Here is a 6,000-nt window from a genome sequence, read left to right on the forward strand (position 1 = left end):
CCATGGGTCAGAAAGAGCCGGACACGACTGAACGACTGAACAGCAACGAATGTGTAACACAGATGACTGATGAGAACCTGCTGCACAGCCAGAGAGACACTCAGCGCTTTGTGACAAGCTAAATGGGGAGGAAATCCAACAAAGAGGGGATGTATGGACGCTTACAACGGATTCACTTTGCTGTGGCAGAAACTAAAACGATACTGTGAAGCAACTATACTATTAAAAAAATGTTTTTAGTCCAACAATAACAAAAATAAATGCATGCGTGGCAGATGAAAAACGAAGAATGGGTGTCCCACCAGAGACCAGACCAGACGGTGCAGCTGGGTTTACAGTTTCACGCCGTGAAGTTGGGCGCACACAGTCCTGTTCCACCATCAGAGAGGGGCGTATGCAACACAGGCTCCGGGCAGGTTCTAAGGATACAAGCAGGTCGTGTGAGGCAGCGGCCGCAGAGCCTGCTGTGCCCGCCCCCTCCTGTGTCACCTCTGGCGTCAAGGGACCTTCCCATGACCTGGTGACCGAGGAGGGAAGAGCCCGGGCCTGTCTCTCCAGGGTTCTGCCCTGCGTGGGGTCACCACCCGAAGTGGACAGACCCAAGCTCCAGGAACCCAAGCAGCATCTCTTCGTTTCACTTTGCCTGGAAGGAGAGGTCGGGGTCTCAGGCCCACACACATCACAGCTGTGAACGGTTTGGCTAGTTGATCAGGGACTTGGAAGGGGCACAGTTGGAAAGTTGCTGGCAGGAGGTCTGGGAAAGAGGGGCGAGGTTAGACTTCCCCAAAGGACACAGAATGGGGAGGCGTTTGAGGCCCATGTGAATGCCGAGCTGCCACCACGGCCAAGGAGGATCTCAGTTACCAGGCAGACCGCTGGCCCTTCTGGGGACCTCTGCCAACCTCTGTCCAGAGGGCTCGTGGCTGCCACGGTGGAGGTGATGGGTGGGCTTGGCACACGGACTGCCCACTCCACATGGCCGTTCACTGAGGGCCTCTCGTGAAACAGCAGAGACAATACCGATGCCCCGATGCGGTCTGGGTGGTCCGGACACCATGCCAGGGCCGCGGGTGAGGCGGCTGCTTCCCCGTGGGAAGGGCACAGGTGGCGTCACTTAGAATAGACTCTCTGAGTTTGGAGTCACTTTCCTGCCCCCACATGGGTGCAGGCGTACCACCTATGCCCAGTGGGACACCTAACCCCCCGTCACAGGCTGACAGCAAAGAAGCCCATTCCCCAGCCAGCTGGGGGCTCAGGCTAACTGACCTGTAGGTTTCCCGAGAACCCCCACCACCTGAAGCAGCTGGCCCAACAGGACAGTGTGATAAGCTTTTGAAGTTGTCGCTGTAGCGCCTGCTGGGGGTGCAGGGCTGGGGTGCTCTGAATCAGCGTTTTCTCTCTTTGCTCAGATGTGTGGTTCTGGGAATCATGAGGGAGAAATAACAATGAGCTCTGTTACCCTAGTGAAATGTCTCTGGTGTGTCTTTGCCTCCTGTCCCCAAGACTCTAGGTTTTTTTGGTCTAGAAATTCAAGTTCCAAGGGAGGAGGGCTCCCATCAAGGACACATGAAGAGTCCATTAAACCCAGGCCACCATGGGGTCCTCATGCCAGAGAATCAACAGGCAGAAAGGGGTGACAATAAGGTTGGGGTGATCTGTCCCATCGGGTGGGAACCGGTGCTTACTCCAAGAAGGTGAGGATGAAAAAGAACATGTCTGGAAGGCAGAAGTCCCCTGGAGCATGGAGATTCCTGGTCCTGTGATGGAAATCAAATGGGAATTATAGCTATCGGCCCAGGCCTCTCAGGAATGAGGCCTTGGATTGACCCAAGGCAGGGAGCCAGAGTCAGCTGAGGTGCCTACAGAGGCCAAGAGGATGTGGAGGTGGGCGTGGGGGAGGTGCTGACAGAGACCAGCCGTGGCCGCCAGGCTAACCACAGAGCTTGGAGGGTGTGACCACGGTTCCTGGCCCACCATTCTGTCTCTGCAGGTAAATCATAAAACGTCAGGGTGGGAATGTGACTGCACCAGAAGAGAAGTGGACACCACCCTGGGGTGGATAAAGGGCCCTCCTCCCCTTTGGGGGGAGGGGAGCATGCTTCTGGTTGTCCAGGGTAGAAGTGTAATTTTACTTTGCCTTTATTTGGAAGTCGCGTGTGATGGTCGCTCAGTTGTGTCTGACTCTGTGAGTAGCCCTGCAGGCTCCTCCGTCCAGGGAATTCTCCAGGCAAGAATATTGGAGTGGATAGCCATTTCCTTCTCCAGAGGATTTTCGTGACCCAGGGATCAAACCTGGGTCTCTTGCATTGCAGGCAGATTCTTTACCATCTGAGCCACTGGAAAAATTAAGTACAGTCCAAAAAAAGCACATAGCATTTCGTATGACTCCATGTGTATGAAAAATCCAGAACAGGCAAATCGAGAGACAGAAAGTGGAGTCGTGGGACTTCCCTGGTTGTCCAGTGGCTAAGTCTCCGAGCGCCCAATGCACGGGGCCCAGGTTTGATCCCTGGTCAGGGAAGTAGGTCCCACATGCCACAACTAAAGATCCTGGGTGCTGCAACTGAGATACAGTCAAATAAAGAAATATTAGAAGGATGTGGTGTGAAACACAAAATGTCCCATCACAACCATAGGTGCACGGCTCCGTGGCGTTGAGTGCACTGTGGCAAGGCCATCACACTAGCCTCCTCCAGAACGCTCTCATCTCCCTAAACCCACACTCTGTCCCCATGGAGCACTCATTCCCTCTCCCTCCCCAGTCTGACCCCACCACCCCAACATCTGTCTCTAGGAATCTGACCCCTCCAGGGGCCTCATGTGAGCAGAGACATATAGGACTCCATCCTCGATGAAGGATGGTGTCCTTTTGTGTCTGGCTTTTTGGCAGTAGGTCCAGAATATTCTGCACAGCTGCACTGCTCTCCTTCACGGCCGTCAGCCTGTGGCCTGCTCTCCTTCACGGCCGTCACCCTGTGGCCTCAGTCATCTGCTCTCCTTCACGGCCGTCACCCTGTGGCCTCAGTCATCTGCTCTCCTTCACGGCCGTCAGCCTGTGGCCTCAGTCATCTGACCTCAGTAGCCATCAGCTGGACTCACCAGTCCTGTCTGTGGCATCCACTCTCCCCTGCAGAGAGAGGGAGAGGGACTAATCCATTCCAACACCAGAATTGGCCGCTAGATGGGGACACTCAGGATCAACCATGGAGAAACCCTAGAAGCTAGAGGGAGGAAGGGATCTGAGGAAAGATCAGCAAGTATGATAAACTTCCGGGAGCACTGAGGGTGGTGGTGAGCTGCAGTGTGTGTGCGTGTGTGCGTGTGTGTGCGTGTGTGTGTGTGAGACACACACGCAGTGTGTCTCTGTTTCCCTCTCTCCATGGATCTGTCTGCAAATCCTCCTTCCCTCAGCCTCCTGGAACTTAGATTTCCACCTCCCCACCTCTGTGAAAACTTGGGCTCAGTTGGAGAATCACCCCCTGACCCCCTGGTTAGTTTCACCTCTCTCACAGGTCCCTCACTCCCCGCTGTCCGTGTTTGAACACAAAGTCACACGCGCTGTTCCCTGTTCTCTGGGCGCTGACAGCAGGTAAATGTGGTCCCAGTTATCCACATGGTCAAGAGAGGACCACCTGGAGATACTAACTTTTAACACGTGATTAAATGTAAGTCGCAGGTTTACAGTTACTTTACAGGGTAAAGTTAATATTTTGCCCTTTGTAATTTTTATTTTGCAGGGAGGAACCTCGAAATTGTGTAAATATCCTGCTACTCTCCCCACTTTTACCCACTGCTTTAGCATTGATTGGTGATTTGCACCTACATAAATCAGCACTGCGATGCTGTGAAATGGACTATCAGAGGGGACCCTGAGAGTGTGGGGAGGAAAACGAACACAAGCTAATTGGACAAGAGGAGTCACAGAGCGAAAGAGAAACGGGGAGGAAATATTTGAAAACGTAACCAAATTAAGTACCTCAGAAAGAAAGAAACACAAGAAAAAGCTATCAGGGGCCAAACAGGATGAAAAGGAAGAAGCTAGATTCTTCCTATCGTAGCAACACAAAGATGAAAGTTCTGGAACGTTCCAGAGTAACCTGAAGATGGCCTGAACGGATGAGCTTCATATCGTTCTTCTCAAGAGCAGCGCTGGATACAAGGAGGAGTCACATTTGGAAAGTGCAGAGGACCAGTAACTTTTCACAGAGGACTTTCCAGGATATCATTATCATTTAAATGAGAAAGTCGAATAAAACCACTTTCAGAGACACCAAACTTCAGAGTATTTAGAATGTTTGCCACAGTAACACCCACTCTGGCAACAAGGTTCTCAAACAATAAGATAAATAAATTCCAGAAGCTGCTGCAAGGGGTGTGAAAGTGGGAGAGACCACGTATCTGCTCTCCATGCCTGTAAAAATCACCAACAGGAATACAAAACAGCATACAAGACATCGCCTCCAACTGTACCAAAACCAAGAGCAACTAGAAATTCATGGGTCAGGAATGTGCCAGGCTTCCCTGTGCTAAATTCTAGACTCAAACAGAGACCCTGGTGGAGGTTGTTGAAGTGAATAGACAGACATTTCTTGTACGAATGCCTTAATATGACAAAGATGTCCAACCTCCTGAAATTAACCCAGACTTATCCAGTGCCACCCTGATTCACATCTCAGCTGGAAGTTTGAAACACTCGGTGCACTTACTCTAATGTGGATTACTGTTCAGTTGCTAGGTCGTGTCTGACTCTTTGCGGCTCCATGTTTAAGGCGTGTCTGACTCTTTGTGGCTCCATGTTTAAGGCGTGTCTGACTCTTTGCAGCTCCATGTTTAGGTCGTGTCTGACTCTTCGCGGCTCCATGAACTGCAGCGTGCCAACCGTCCTTCACTGTTTCCTGGAGTTTGCTCAGACTCACGTCCACTAAGTCAGTGACGCCATCCAACCATCTCATTCTCTCTCACCCCTCTTCTCCTCTTGCCCTCAGTCTTTCCCAGAATCAGGGTCTTTTCCAATGAGTCGACTCTTCCCATCAGGTGGCCAGAGTATTGGAGCGTCAGTTTCAGCGTTAGTCCTTCCAATGAATATTCAGGACTGATTTCCTTTAGGACTGACTGGTTTGATCTCCTTGCTGTCTGAGGGACTCTCAAGAGTCTTCTCCAGCTCCATAATTTGAAAATACCAGTTCTTTAGCACTCAGCCTTCTTTATGGTCCAGCTCTCACATCCATACAAGACTGCTGGAAGAACCATAGCTTTGACTATATGGACATCTGCCTGCAAAGTCATGTCTTTGCTTTTTAATATGCTGTCTAGGTTGGTCATAACTTTTCTTCCAAGGAGCAAGGGTCTTTGAATCTTGTGGCTGCAGTTACCGTCTGCACTGATTTTGGAGTCCAAGAAAACAAAGTCTGGCCCTGTTCTCACTTTTCCCCATCTGTTTGCCAAGAAGTGATGGGATCAGATGCCATGAGTTTTGTTTTTTGAACGTTGATACTGAAGTCTAAAGGTCCATGAGTAGGTAGATCAGCTTTGAATAAAAAGGACAAGAAAGAGGGACTTGCCGTGTCTGATACGAAGGCAACCTGATGGAGCCTAATAGGAAAAGCCCAGACGGCGTGGGATTGTCACCCAGATGAAGCTGGAGAATAGAAAGCTTGGAGAAAGACTCCTGTGTACATTTACTCCATGCTTAAATATATTAATCTGTTCATGACAGTCCTTTGGGGAAGTGAAAAGCCATTAAATAGGAAAAGAAATCCATTAATTTTAATGGTAAAAATTATAATGTGTTTCATCCTAACCTGATAAATTCCAAACATTCACAGATAAAATACCAATAAGGCATGAAGATGAATTAATTTGAATTATAAAGAACACAAGGATTTTAAAAGTTTGTCAACTTAAAAAAAAAAATCTGCTGGGACTTTGATCGAGACTGTATCAGATCTATAGATCAACGTGCACCCAGGTGGAACGATATGGCCGGGCCGCATAAGCCTC

This window comes from Bos javanicus, chromosome 29 (assembly GCF_032452875.1).
Source record: "Bos javanicus breed banteng chromosome 29, ARS-OSU_banteng_1.0, whole genome shotgun sequence".
Lineage (NCBI taxonomy): Eukaryota > Metazoa > Chordata > Mammalia > Artiodactyla > Bovidae > Bos > Bos javanicus.